The sequence below is a fragment of the Chiloscyllium plagiosum genome, unplaced genomic scaffold (assembly GCF_037043375.1).
Source record: "Chiloscyllium plagiosum isolate Xiang-an unplaced genomic scaffold, Cpla_swu_hap1 HiC_scaffold_44, whole genome shotgun sequence".
Lineage (NCBI taxonomy): Eukaryota > Metazoa > Chordata > Chondrichthyes > Orectolobiformes > Hemiscylliidae > Chiloscyllium > Chiloscyllium plagiosum.
The window spans coordinates 12,527,905-12,543,650 of record NW_028270182.1 but is presented as its reverse complement, the minus strand read 5'-3'; the positions used below and the strand labels follow the sequence as shown (position 1 = coordinate 12,543,650).

At 43.5% G+C, this 15,746-nt stretch overlaps 1 protein-coding gene across 1 annotated transcript in view; it reads right to left on the bottom strand.

Moving 5' to 3' along the window:
* The window catches only part of LOC122544360 (uncharacterized), a 124,005-nt gene extending 111,527 nt beyond the window's left edge, over positions 1-12,478 (bottom strand). Inside the window, exon 1 of the mRNA XM_087982794.1 lies at positions 12,282-12,478. The gene's annotated coding sequence lies outside the window, so the exon portion shown is untranslated. The remainder of the gene's footprint in view (positions 1-12,281) is intronic.
* Positions 12,479-15,746: the final 3,268 nt, after the last annotated feature.

Below are 15,746 nucleotides of genomic sequence, written 5' to 3'. Positions count from 1 at the left end.
TAACTCCACTCCTTCCCCCCCCCACACCCCCGGTCCCTCCACAGCCAGTCCCACTCCTAGCTATCACCAACGTCCTGCTAGATTTGAATAGTGACATCTAACCTTCGAAAAACAGAGAGGGTCAAACAGCCCGACAGAGCCAAAGTGTGCTACTGTAGCTTGGGAACACTGTCCACACACAAACTGCAGGACCTCCTGACCATAATAATATAATCCAACCTTCTGTTCCCAGGACAGGCTGAGCTCTTAAAGGGAGATTTTCCTGATACAAACACTGAGATATTCCTATGGGGCTATTCCAGTATAAACACTGACCTAAGGCTTTTGGGTTGAATATGTGCACACAGTACAGAGTTTCTCAACTGTTAGTTTGTAATACCACAATATCCCTAAAAAGGTATCACTAAATAATTCAAAATAATTTCTTGAATATTAAACTATGTTGATGGGACATTTACAAATCACATTAACGCAAAGTACTGAAGCGGCAACTTTTACAGATGCACCATAGAAAGCACGCTGTCCATGTGCATGACAGCCTGGTACAGCAACTGCTCTGCCCAGGACCAGAGGAAACTACTGAAGGTGGTGTGCGCAGCCCAGACCATCACTAAAGCCAACTTCCCATCCACAGACTCCAACTACACTTCTCATTGCTGCAGAAAGGCTGTCAACATCATCAAAGACCCAACGCACCTCAGTAATGCTCTCCTACAACCTCTTCCATCAGGCAGAAACAGAAGCTGGAATGGACACCAACAGCTTCTTCCCTGCCGTTATTAAACTGATGAATGGACTCTCTAACTTCAAATAACGTTTAATCTTGTTAATGTTGATCTTGCTTCGTGCCCCTCCTGTGCAGTGTAACCTGTATGCCTCGCTCTATTTAACACCCTCTGATCTGTATGTCCTTGCTTACCATGATATGCTCGTATTGCTCGCAAACAAAGCTTTTCACTTTCCTTAGGTACAATAACTCAAATCAAATCAAGAACAACAGTAGAATGAAAGGATTCCTTTTTACTAATTTCCTCATTCTCCTCTCTCCTTAAAATGTTGACAGTTCTCCAACAATCAGTTAACTTCCCACACATAACCCTGTAGTTATAATAAAATGTCAGTCCTATAATACTCAAGGAGTTTGACATTATCCAGGACAAAGCATCCCACCGGATTGGCATCACATCCACTCCCTCCACCATTGATGCTCAGTGTGTGCCATCTACAAATTGCACTGCCGAAATTCACCAAGGCTCCCTCGACAGCACTTTCCAAATCAGCAAACCCTACCACCTGGAAGGACAAAGGTACCAAACACCACCCCATCTGAGCCACATGATATCCTGGCTTAGAAACATATCGCTGTGCCTTCACTGTCGCTGGACTAGTATCATGGAATTCCCTTCCAAACAGCATTATGGAAGCATCTACACCAACTGGAGTGCAGCGACTTGAGAAGGTGGCTCACCATCTTCTCAAGGGCAATCAGAATTGGGCAAAAAAACACTGGGCTTAACAACTATGTTCGCATCCTATAAACAAATAAAAATACAGTCACAGATAAAGTCGTGAAATTAATTCCCGTCGAGCCTTATATTAGACCATGCTTTTGTCATATTGAAATCCACACCTGTACACTTCGAACAATTTTACCGGAAACGGATCAGGATTGATTAAATTTCTTGGCTGAAGTCCCAAGACAAATTGTTAATGCCCACCCTGCTACTAGTCCAGCTGAATGTAAAGTTATACACTTCAATGTGAAAAACAGAAAAGAATAGTATTCTTTTAACAATGATTTGGGGATGCCGGTGTTGGACTGGGGTGTACAAATTTACAAATCCCACAATACCAGGTTATAGTCCAACAAATTTAATTGGAAGCACTAGCTTTCGGATCGCCACTCCAAACAACCACCTGATGAAGGCACAGCGCTCTGAAAGCTAGTGCTTCCAATTAAACCTATTGGACTATAACCTGGTGTTGTATGATTTGCATCTTTCAACAATGATATAATGGAAACATTGACATGTAAAGGGATCTAGGTGTCCTTGCACGCAAGTCAATGAAAGTAGACAGGAAGCAATATGAGGGAGGCACAAGGCCTTCTGTGCAAGAGGATTTGAATTCAGAAGTAGGGATGTCTTACTGCAGTTATTAAAGGCCTTGGTGAGACCACACCTGAAGTGTTGTATGCAGTTTTTGTCTCCCTACCAAAGGAGATAATGAGGACCGCAGATGCTGGACAGTCAGAGTTGAAAACTGTGGCGCCAGAAAAGCAGAACGGGTCAGGCAACATCCAAGGAACAGGAGAGTCGATGGGGTGGAAGGTGAGGACCAGAGGGGGGGGTCTATCCTTGTTGTGGTTGGACTTCCAGGACATTCCAAATGGCCTCCTATTTCAGGGATTGCAATTTCCCGACTCACGTGATCATCAATGCTCTCCAGCGCATCTCCTCCATATCCCGCACCTCCGCCCTCGAACTCCACCCCTCCAACCACAAGTATAGAACCCCCGGTCCTCACCTTCCACCCCACGAATGGCCCACTAGTGCACCTGCTCCTGTGCTAATATAGGTGGTCAACAAAGGCTCTAATTATTGACTTATAGCCTTGTTAAAGGCTACATCATGCCTTTAACATTGCAAATGTACCCAGGATGTGTCACTGGAACACAAATGCAAGGAGATATGTGAAGAAGTGACCAGAAACTTGGTCAAGGGTGTAGGTTACAAGGAGCATCTTAAAGCTTGAAGAGAGAATTCCAAAGCTCACGGCCAATGCAGCTGAAAGTACTTCCACCGTCAGTGGGTCTGGTGGAAAAACTGAAATGCGGCACCTTGTGATCTGTGCCTCTCATCTATTCAGAGCCACTGGGAAAGCAGAACGATGATCTAACGTCGCCTGAGTTCGTAATCTCAGCCACACTATACCAACACAAAGGTTTGAATCAATTGTGGCAAAAGCAGAAAACGTGCTGCCTTTTAACCTCAGGCCGTGGGACAAAATATTTCTTCACCAGGGAGGAAACCAGAACATTGAGTTATAAAGAAAGGCTAGATAGGCTGGAATTGTTTCCACTAGAGATTTATAAAACCATGAAGGGTATAGATACGGTTAACAGTAGGTGTCTTTTCCCCTAGGATGGGGGATTTCACGATTGGGGGCATATTTTTAAAATGATAGGAGAGATTTTTTTTTAAATGAGGGGATTTATTTTACACACTTGTGGAATGAATTTCCTGAAGAAGTGGTGAATGCAGGCAGAGTTACAACATTTAAAAGACATTTAGATAAGTACATGAATAGGAAAGGTTTGGAGGGATATGGGCCAAGTGCAGGCAGGTGGGACTGGTTTAGTTTAAAATTATAGGCTGGTTGAACCAAAGGGTCTGTTCCTGTGCTGTATGACTCTGAGAATTTATAACAAGCTGGAGTCCATCAGTAACTCATTCAATTGGAGAAAACACTGTAGCCTATTAACTCCCGCCCTCTCATCTGCAGACACCACTGGAGCTGGGAGAATATTCAAGGATTTGGATTTTCATAAAAATTAAAACAAAAAAGATTATACAACTGTGGTATTTACTCAATTGGTTATTACTAAGACCATTATTAAACCAAACTGCTTATCTTGAGTGTTCATTACAGTTTTAAGTGTGCTAATTACCACAAGCTGCAAACATCATTAAGTGGAGCCACCATCAGTGAGGTACCTGAGATGCATAGCATTGAAAAGGGTACGACAAAATTGAATAGTTAATTGAAGGTGTTGGTGCTGGAGCTTAGGGTTAAACCCAATATACTGCAGTCTCCATTGCAATAATAACTAAACATTATCCAAAATGCCATAATGATTTCTCCTGCTCAGTATACTGCACAGTCTAAAGCTCTGCGAGGTATTTATCACACTACGCACTATAACATAATGACAGTTGTTCCTTCCAATAGCCACCCAAATATTAAAGTAATTCCAAAGTTCAGACTATAACATAACAGAGCAGAAGTGTTACATTCAATTCTGGTGGTCCTGCTGTAGGAGGGATGTTATTAAACTGGAAAGGGTGCAGAAAAGATTTACAAGATAGGCTGGGTATTTTTTCTTTGGAGAGTCAAAGGCTGAGGAGTGACCTTATATAGGGACATCATTAAGGTGATTAGTCAAGGTCTTCTCCTCAGGGTAGAGGAGTCCAAAACTAGAGACCATAGGTTTAAGGTAAGAGGGGAAAGATTTATAAGGGATCTGAGGGGCAACTTTTTCAAGTAAAGGGTGGTGCATGTATGGAATGAGCTGCCAGAGGAAGTGGTAGAAATGGGTATAATTGCAACACCTAGAAGGCATTTGTACAGATACATTGATAGGAAAGGTTTACAGGGACATGGGACAAACACAGGCAAATGGGAGTAGTTCATTTTAGGAAAACTGCTCAGCATGGACAAGTGGACCGAAGGGTCTGATTCCATGCTGCATAATTCTCAGCATTTTTCATACTATGCATTTTCTATGGAGCCCTGGTCCTCACAGGATGAGAGTGACCACTGCACATACAAGAGTGAGTAGGAAGGCTTCTAAGAACTCCCACAGTCAGTCTGGAGTTTGAACATGTATTAGTGGCTTTATTCTGCACCTACATTCTAGTCAACTGACCTCTTGCTAAGCATGTGATAGCTTCTCTTTGTTTTAAGTCTGTGTTACATTATTTTTCAAAAGGCACTATAAATTGAGGGCATTATTTCACTAACCACAGTTAATTATCACACCAAGAAGATCCAGGACCCGTTAATGAACGCAATTACCCCCCTATGCAACTGATCCTCATTTCCCAGGATTGTGGAGTGCCATCTAGCTCTAACCATACTGCCCAACAGCTAAGTGCTCCATGGGGGACCCTGTCCGTGGCTGTGAGTCTGGTTGCAGCTGATGCCCGTCACGGCCAGGAAGCCACTCTCTGAGCGTGGAGGTACCAGAGCAATGGGCATGGCAAGTGAGAAAAAGTGAGAGATCTTAGGTTCTCAGAAACAGAGCTGGCGGCAGGTGGACACCAACATCAGAGTTGGATTCTCACTCACGGCGCCATGTGTAAGCGTCCAGCACGTGACACCCAAGATAATGCCCTTCACTTGGCACAGAAAGCAACAGGAATCAGCAGTGGCCAGCCTCCCCTCCATCATTTCTTTCCCCTGCCCACTTCCTGCTATGCCAAAACCAACAAAGTAGAAATTTGAAAATGCCACGACAATTCGAGCTCTACATTGTTGCAAAGATCAATTTTCAACATTGCACATTACAGCACTGTTATCAAGCTATTTTCTACATCAGACATGTTTGATCAGATAAGCATTTCCTTTCCACCAACTGCTATCTTATCTGCTTTCATGGGCACTGTTCGCAAAGCATCTTATTTTGCTTTTGTAACATTCATCACATCTTGAAGTATTTTGAAAATATTAGAGTTATATCTGTTTTTTTTATTCCGACATTTGGATTTATTCCAGACTTTGAGTTATCCATCCCATTTGAAGTACTTAGCCCACTCAGATACTCAACGATTATGTTTCTTTGTTTTTAAGGTATTCATCCTTTTTAATCCTTTATAAGGTTGTCTTACGATCTTATACTCCACAACCACCTGATGAAGGAGCAGCGCTCCAAAAGCTAGTGCTTCCAATAAAACCTGTTGAACTATAACCTGGTGTTATGTGATTTTTAACTTTGTACACCCCAGTCCAACACCGGCGCCTCCAAATCCTGAATAAACCTATTAGACTATAACCTGGTGTTGTGTGATTTTTAACTGTTAGACTATAACCTGGTGTTGTATGATTCTTAATTGTTAGACTATAACCTGGTGTTGTGTGATTTTTAACTGTTAGATATAACCTGGTGTTGTGTGATTTTTAACTGTTGGTCTATAACCTGGTGTGTGATTTTTAACTGTTGGTCTATAACCTGGTGTTGTATGATGTTTAACTGTTGGTCTATAACCTTGTGTTGTATGATTCTTAACTGTTAGACTACAACCTGGTGTTGTGTGATTTTTAACTGTTAGACAATAACCTGGTGTTGTGTGATTTTTAACTGTTGGTCTATAACCTGGTGTTGTGTGAGTTTTAACTGTTGGTCTATAACCTGGTGTTGTGTGATTTTTAACTGTTAGACTATAACCTGGTGTTGTGTGATTTTTAACTTTGTACACCCCAGTCCAACACCGGCGCCTCCAAATCCTGAATAAACCTGTTAGACTATAACCTGGTGTTGTGTGAGTTTTAACTGTTGGTCTATAACCTGGTGTGTGATTTTTAACTGTTGGACAATAACCTGGTGTTGTGTGATTTTTAACTGTTGGTCTATAACCTGGTGTTGTGTGATTTTTAACTGTTGGACAATAACCTGGTGTTGTGTGATTTTTAACTATTGGTCTATAACCTGGTGTTGGGTGATTTTTAACTGTTGGTCTCTCACCTGGTGTTGTGTGATTTTTAACTGTTGGTCTATAACCTGGTGTGTGATTTTTAACTGTTGGTCTATAACCTGGTGTTGTATGATGTTTAACTGTTGGTCTATAACCTTGTGTTGTATGATTCTTAACTGTTAGACTACAACCTGGTGTTGTGTGATTTTTAACTGTTAGACAATAACCTGGTGTTGTGTGATTTTTAACTGTTGGTCTATAACCTGGTGTTGTGTGAGTTTTAACTGTTGGTCTATAACCTGGTGTTGTGTGATTTTTAACTGTTAGACTATAACCTGGTGTTGTGTGATTTTTAACTTTGTACACCCCAGTCCAACACCGGCGCCTCCAAATCCTGAATAAACCTGTTAGACTATAACCTGGTGTTGTGTGAGTTTTAACTGTTGGTCTATAACCTGGTGTGTGATTTTTAACTGTTGGACAATAACCTGGTGTTGTGTGATTTTTAACTGTTGGTCTATAACCTGGTGTTGTGTGATTTTTAACTGTTGGACAATAACCTGGTGTTGTGTGATTTTTAACTATTGGTCTATAACCTGGTGTTGGGTGATTTTTAACTGTTGGTCTCTCACCTGGTGTTGTGTGATTTTTAACTGTTGGTCTATAACCTGGCGTTGTGTGAGTTTTAACTGTTGGTCTATAACCTGGTGTTGGGTGATTTTTAACTGTTGGTCTCTCACCTGGTGTTGTGTGATTTTTAACTGTTGGTCTATAACCTGGCGTTGTGTGAGTTTTAACTGTTAGACTATAACCTGGTGTTGTGTGAGTTTTAACTGTTGGTCTATAACCTGGTGTTGTGTAAGTTTTAACTGTTGGACTATAACCTGGTGTTGTGTGAGTTTTAACTGTTGGTCTATAACCTGGTGTTGTGTGAGTTTTAACTGTTGGTCTATAACCTGGTGTTGGGTGATTTTTAACTGTTGGTCTCTCACCTGGTGTTGTGTGATTTTTAACTGTTGGTCTATAACCTGGCGTTGTGTGAGTTTTAACTGTTAGACTATAACCTGGTGTTGTGTGAGTTTTAACTGTTGGTCTATAACCTGGTGTTGTGTGAGTTTTAACTGTTGGACTATAACCTGGTGTTGTGTGAGTTTTAACTGTTGGTCTATAACCTGGTGTTGTGTGAGTTTTAACTGTTGGACTATAACCTGGTGTTGTGTGAGTTTTAACTGTTGGTCTATAACCTGGTGTTGTGTGAGTTTTAACTGTTGGTCTATAACCTGGTGTTGTGTGATTTTTAACTGTTGGTCTATAACCTGGTGTTGTGTGATTTTTAACTGTTGGACTATAACCTGGTGTTGTGTGATTTTTAACTGTTGGACTATAACCTGGTGAGTGATTTTTAACTGTTGGTCTATAACCTGGTGTTGTGTGAGTTTTAACTGTTGGACTATAACCTGGTGTTGTGAGTTTTAACTGTTGGACTATAACCTGGTGTTGTGTGAGTTTTAACTGTTGATCTATAACCTGGTGTTGTGTGATTTTTAACTGTTGGTCTATAACCTGGTGTTGTGTGAGTTTTAACTGTTGGACTATAACCTGGTGTTGTGTGAGTTTTAACTGTTGGACTATAACCTGGTGAGTGATTTTTAACTGTTGGTCTATAACCTGGTGTTGTGTGAGTTTTAACTGTTGGACTATAACCTGGTGAGTGATTTTTAACTGTTGGTCTATAACCTGGTGTTGTGTGAGTTTTAACTGTTGGACTATAACCTGGTGTTGTGAGTTTTAACTGTTGGACTATAACCTGGTGTTGTGTGATTTTTAACTTTGTACACCCCAGTCCAACACCGGCGCCTCCAAATCCTGAATAAACCTGTTAGACTATAACCTGGTGTTGTGTGAGTTTTAACTGTTGGTCTATAACCTGGTGTGTGATTTTTAACTGTTGGACAATAACCTGGTGTTGTGTGATTTTTAACTGTTGGTCTATAACCTGGTGTTGTGTGATTTTTAACTGTTGGACAATAACCTGGTGTTGTGTGATTTTTAACTATTGGTCTATAACCTGGTGTTGGGTGATTTTTAACTGTTGGTCTCTCACCTGGTGTTGTGTGATTTTTAACTGTTGGTCTATAACCTGGCGTTGTGTGAGTTTTAACTGTTGGTCTATAACCTGGTGTTGGGTGATTTTTAACTGTTGGTCTCTCACCTGGTGTTGTGTGATTTTTAACTGTTGGTCTATAACCTGGCGTTGTGTGAGTTTTAACTGTTGGTCTATAACCTGGTGTTGGGTGATTTTTAACTGTTGGTCTATAACCTGGTGTTGTGTGATTTTTAACTGTTAGACTATAACCTGGTGTTGTGTGAGTTTTAACTGTTGGTCTATAACCTGGTGTTGTGTGATTTTTAACTGTTGGACTATAACCTGGTGTTGTGTGATTTTTAACTGTTGGACTATAACCTGGTGAGTGATTTTTAACTGTTGGTCTATAACCTGGTGTTGTGTGAGTTTTAACTGTTGGACTATAACCTGGTGTTGTGAGTTTTAACTGTTGGACTATAACCTGGTGTTGTGTGAGTTTTAACTGTTGATCTATAACCTGGTGTTGTGTGATTTTTAACTGTTGGTCTATAACCTGGTGTTGTGTGAGTTTTAACTGTTGGACTATAACCTGGTGTTGTGTGAGTTTTAACTGTTGGACTATAACCTGGTGAGTGATTTTTAACTGTTGGTCTATAACCTGGTGTTGTGTGAGTTTTAACTGTTGGACTATAACCTGGTGAGTGATTTTTAACTGTTGGTCTATAACCTGGTGTTGTGTGAGTTTTAACTGTTGGACTATAACCTGGTGTTGTGAGTTTTAACTGTTGGACTATAACCTGGTGTTGTGTGATTTTTAACTTTGTACACCCCAGTCCAACACCGGCGCCTCCAAATCCTGAATAAACCTGTTAGACTATAACCTGGTGTTGTGTGAGTTTTAACTGTTGGTCTATAACCTGGTGTGTGATTTTTAACTGTTGGACAATAACCTGGTGTTGTGTGATTTTTAACTGTTGGTCTATAACCTGGTGTTGTGTGATTTTTAACTGTTGGACAATAACCTGGTGTTGTGTGATTTTTAACTATTGGTCTATAACCTGGTGTTGGGTGATTTTTAACTGTTGGTCTCTCACCTGGTGTTGTGTGATTTTTAACTGTTGGTCTATAACCTGGCGTTGTGTGAGTTTTAACTGTTGGTCTATAACCTGGTGTTGGGTGATTTTTAACTGTTGGTCTCTCACCTGGTGTTGTGTGATTTTTAACTGTTGGTCTATAACCTGGCGTTGTGTGAGTTTTAACTGTTAGACTATAACCTGGTGTTGTGTGAGTTTTAACTGTTGGTCTATAACCTGGTGTTGTGTGAGTTTTAACTGTTGGACTATAACCTGGTGTTGTGTGAGTTTTAACTGTTGGTCTATAACCTGGTGTTGTGTGAGTTTTAACTGTTGGTCTATAACCTGGTGTTGGGTGATTTTTAACTGTTGGTCTCTCACCTGGTGTTGTGTGATTTTTAACTGTTGGTCTATAACCTGGCGTTGTGTGAGTTTTAACTGTTAGACTATAACCTGGTGTTGTGTGAGTTTTAACTGTTGGTCTATAACCTGGTGTTGTGTGAGTTTTAACTGTTGGACTATAACCTGGTGTTGTGTGAGTTTTAACTGTTGGTCTATAACCTGGTGTTGTGTGAGTTTTAACTGTTGGACTATAACCTGGTGTTGTGTGAGTTTTAACTGTTGGTCTATAACCTGGTGTTGTGTGAGTTTTAACTGTTGGTCTATAACCTGGTGTTGTGTGATTTTTAACTGTTGGTCTATAACCTGGTGTTGTGTGATTTTTAACTGTTGGACTATAACCTGGTGTTGTGTGATTTTTAACTGTTGGACTATAACCTGGTGAGTGATTTTTAACTGTTGGTCTATAACCTGGTGTTGTGTGAGTTTTAACTGTTGGACTATAACCTGGTGTTGTGAGTTTTAACTGTTGGACTATAACCTGGTGTTGTGTGAGTTTTAACTGTTGATCTATAACCTGGTGTTGTGTGATTTTTAACTGTTGGTCTATAACCTGGTGTTGTGTGAGTTTTAACTGTTGGACTATAACCTGGTGTTGTGTGAGTTTTAACTGTTGGACTATAACCTGGTGAGTGATTTTTAACTGTTGGTCTATAACCTGGTGTTGTGTGAGTTTTAACTGTTGGACTATAACCTGGTGAGTGATTTTTAACTGTTGGTCTATAACCTGGTGTTGTGTGAGTTTTAACTGTTGGACTATAACCTGGTGTTGTGAGTTTTAACTGTTGGACTATAACCTGGTGTTGTGTGAGTTTTAACTGTTGGACTATAACCTGGTGTTGTGTGATTTTTAACTGTTGGACTATAACCTGGTGTTGTGAGTTTTAACTGTTGGTCTATAACCTGGTGTTGTGAGAGTTTTAACTGTTGGTCTATAACCTGGTGAGTGATTTTTAACTGTTGGACAATAACCTGGTGTTGTGTGAGTTTTAACTGTTGGACTATAACCTGGTGAGTGATTTTTAACTGTTGGACTATAACCTGGTGTTGTGTGATTTTTAACTGTTGGTCTATAACCTGGTGTTGTGTGATTTTTAACTGTTGGTCTATAACCTGGTGTGTGATTTTTAACTGTTGGACTATAACCTGGTGTTGTGTGAGTTTTAACTGTTGGTCTATAACCTGGTGAGTGATTTTTAACTGTTGGTCTATAACCTGGTGTGTGATTTTTAACTGTTGGACTATAACCTGGTGTTGTGTGATTTTTAACTGTTGGTCTATAACCTGGTGAGTGATTTTTAACTGTTGGTCTATAACCTGGTGTTGTGTGAGTTTTAACTGTTGGTCTATAACCTGGTGAGTGATTTTTAACTGTTGGTCTATAACCTGGTGTGTGATTTTTAACTGTTGGACTATAACCTGGTGTTGTGTGAGTTTTAACTGTTGGTCTATAACCTGGTGAGTGATTTTTAACTGTTGGTCTATAACCTGGTGTGTGATTTTTAACTGTTGGACTATAACCTGGTGTTGTGTGATTTTTAACTGTTGGTCTATAACCTGGTGAGTGATTTTTAACTGTTGGACTATAACCTGGTGTTGTGTGAGTTTTAACTGTTGGTCTATAACCTGGTGTTGTGTGAGTTTTAACTGTTGGTCTATAACCTGGTGTTGGGTGATTTTTAACTGTTGGTCTCTCACCTGGTGTTGTGTGATTTTTAACTGTTGGTCTATAACCTGGCGTTGTGTGAGTTTTAACTGTTAGACTATAACCTGGTGTTGTGTGAGTTTTAACTGTTGGTCTATAACCTGGTGTTGTGTGAGTTTTAACTGTTGGTCTATAACCTGGTGTTGTGTGATTTTTAACTGTTGGTCTATAACCTGGTGTGTGATTTTTAACTTTGTACACCCCAGTCCAACACCGGCGCCTCCAAACCCTTTCCTCTTGTTATTTATTGTGCTATTTTGATGCAATTTATTTCGGGTTCGCTCCCTGTTTAGCCAATTTTGAGGTGATCGGCCTCCTATTTTTTTTTTAAGTACCTGTACATTTTAAAACATTGACTTGTCTTTTTGGAAAGTCCCTCCTTCAGCTTTACAGTTATTTATCTGACCATTTCAAGGCCCCCCCGGGCTTTCTTTGAAGTAATTACCCTGCTTTGACACGTGCATTTCATTCTGAGGTTATTACTCATTTGTGAAACGAAACGAAACGACTGATCCCAGAGTGGTGCCAATTTCCACAGCCACCAGGGTCTCCTCTTGAGGCCTTCATGGTTAATGTTAATGTTTTCACCACTACTACCTCATTACCTTTCCCTGGAAATATTTATCTTGCTCTCTCTGGCGCCTTTATCTCGCTTTTGGTTTTTTTTTTGGTCAACAAGATGTGATTGGTGAGGAGAGGGTTAATTCGCTGGCTGTGAAGGATGCTTTTTGAGGCACGCTGCTTCAGGAGTATTGCTGAGGGCTATTTGAGTCTCTCTCTCTCTCTCGAGCTCCCGCCGACACTTGGCGCCAATTTGCTGCCCGCCGCTCCGAGCCAATCAGCGGCAGCTCCAGTCTGACCACGCCCCCCCCTGACCCACGTGCTTCGAGCGTCCGCCGGACCGCTGACCCTCTACCGTAATCCTCAGAATATTCCCCTCAGTTTTGACGCTCTACCGTAACCCTCTGAATATTCCCCTCAGTTTTGACGCTCTACCGTAACCCTCTGAATATTCCCCTCAGTTTTGACCCTCTACCGTAACCCTCTGAATATTCCCCTCAGTTTTGACCCTCTACCGTAACCCTCTGAATATTCCCCTCAGCGTTGACCCCTCTACCATAATCCTCATAATATTCCCCTCAGCGTTGACCCCTCTACCATAATCCTCATAATATTCCCCTCAGCGTTGACCCTCTACCATAATCCTCATAATATTCCCCTCAGCGCTGACCCTCTACCGTAACCCTCTGAATATTCCCCTCAGTGTTGACCCTCTACCATAATCCTCATAATATTCCCCTCAGCGCTGACCCTCTACCGTAACCCTCAGAATATTCCCCTCAGCGCTGACCCTCTACCGTAATCCTCAGAATATTCCCCTCAGCTTTGACCCTCTACCATAATCCTCATAATATTCCCCTCAGTTTTGACCCTCTACCGTAATCCTCAGAATATTCCCCTCAGCGTTGACCCTCTACCGTAATCCTTAGAATATTCCCCTTAGCGCTGACTCTACCGTAATCCTCAGAATAATCCCCTCAGCGCTGGCTCTACTGTAATCCTCAGAATTAATCCCCTCAGTGTGGACCCTCTACCGTAATCCTTAGAATAAATCCCTCAGCACTGACCTTCTACCGTAATCCTCAAAATATTCCCTTTAGCACTGGCCCTACCGTAATCCTCAGAATAAATCCCTCAGTGCTGACCGTAATCTTCGAGGAGAAAGTGAGGACTGCAGATGCTGGAGATCAGAGCTGAAAATGTGTTGCTGGAAAAGCGCAGCAGGTCAGGCAGCATCCAAGGAACAGGAGAATCAACGTTTCGGGCATAAGCCCTTCTTCAGGAATGAGGAGGGTGTACCAAGCAGGCTAAGATAAAAGGTAGGGAGGAGGGACTTGGGGGAGGGGTGTTGGAAATGCGATAGGTGGAAGGAGTCAAGGTGAGGGTGATAGGCCAGAGTGGGGTGGGGGCGGAGAGGTCAGGAAGAAGATTGCAGGTTAGGAAGGTGGTGCTGAGTTCGAGGATTGGGACTGAGACAAGGTGGGGGGAGGGGAAATGAGGAAACTGGAGAAATCTGAGTTCATCCCTTGTGGTTGGAGGGTTCCTAGGTGGAAGATGAGGCGCTCTTCCTCCAACCGTCGTGTTGCTATGGTCTGGCGATGGAGGAGTCCAAGGACCTGCAAGTCCTTGGTGGAGTGGGAGGGGGAGTTGAAGTGTTGAGCCACGGGGTGGTTGGGTTGGTTGGTACGGGTGTCCCAGAGGTGTTCTCTGAACTGTTCCGCAAGTAGGCGGCCTGTCTCCCCAATATAGAGGAGGCCACATCGGGTGCAGCGGATGCAGTAAATGATGTGTGTGGAGGTACAGGTGAATTTGTGGCGGATATGGAAGTATCCCTTGGGGCCTTGGAGGGAAGTAAGGGGGGAGGTGTGGGCGCAGGTTTTGCATTTCTTGCGGTTGCAGGGGAAGGTGCCGGGAGTGGAGGTTGGGTTGGTGGGGGGTGTGGACCTGACGAGGGAGTCACGGAGGGAGTGGTCTTTTCGGAACACTGATAGGGGAGGGGAGGGAAGTATATCCCTGGTGGTGGGGTCCATTTGGAGGTGGCGGAAATGACGGCGGATGATCCGCTGTACATGGAGATTGGTGGGGTGGTAGGTGAGGACCAGTGGGGTTCTGTCCTGGTGGCAGTTGGAGGGGCGGGGCTCAAGGGCAGAGGAGCGGGAAGTGGAAGAGATGCGGTGGAGGGCATCGTCGACCACGTCCATCTACGTTCGGGACACCACCCACGCCCTCCACCTCCTCCATGATTTTTGCTTCCCCGGTCCCCAACGCCTTATCTTCACCATGGACATCCAGTCCCTGTACACCTCCATCCCCCATCACGAAGGACTCAAAGCCCTCCGCTTCTTCCTTTCCCACCGAACCAATCAGTACCCTTCCACTGAAACCCTCCTTCGACTGACTGAACTGGTCCTCATCCTGAACAACTTCTCTTTCCAATCCTCCCACTTCCTCCAAACCAAAGGAGTAGCCATGGGCACCCGCATGGGCCCCAGCTACGCCTGCCTCTTCGTAGGATATGTGGAACAATCCATCTTCCGCAACTACACTGGCACCACCCCCCACCTTTTCCTCCGCTACATCGATGACTGTATCGGCGCTGCCTCGTGCTCCCACAAGGAAGTTGAACAGTTCATCCACTTTACTAACACCTTCCACCCCGACCTCAAATTCACCTGGACCGTCTCAGACTCCTCCCTCCCCTTCCTAGACCTCTCCATTTCTATCTCGGGTGACCGAATCAACACGGACATTTACTATAAACCGACCGACTCCCTGAGCTGAAACTTTATTGCTGGAACAGCACAGCAGGTCAGGCAGCATCCAGGGAACAGGAGATTCGACGTTTCGGGCACAGGCCCTTCTTCAGGAATGAGCAGAGAGTGTTCAGCAGGAGAAGATAAAAGGTAGGGAGGAGGGACTTGGAGGAGGGGAGTTGGAAATGTGATAGGTGGAAAGAGGTCAAGGTGAGGGTGATAGGTCGGAGTAGGGTGGAGGCGGAGAGGTCAAGAAGAAGACTGCAGGTCAGGAAGGCGGTGCCGGGCTGGAAGGATCCGGCTGAGACAAGGTGGGGGGAGGGGGGATGAAGAAACTGGTGAAGTCCAAGTTCATCCCCTGCGGTTGGAGGGTTCCCAGTCGGAAGATAAGACGCTCCTCCTCCGACCGTCGGGTTGTTGTGGTTTGGCGGTGGATGAGTCCAATGACCTGCATATCCTCGGTGGAGTGGGAGGGGGAGTTGAAATGCTGTGCCACAGGTTGGTTGGGTTGGTTCGTCCGGGTGGCCCAGAGGTGCTCCCTGAATCGCTCCGCAAGTAGGCGGCCTGTCTCCCCAATATAGAGGAGGCCACACCGGCTGCAGCGGATGCAGTAGATGATGTGGGTGGAGGTGCAGGTGAATCTGTGGCGGATATGGAAGTTTCCCTTGGGGCCTTGGAGAGAAGTGAGGGGGGAGGTGTGGGCGCAAGTGTTGCACCTCCTGCGGTTGCAAGGGAAGGTGCCGGGAGTGGTGGTTG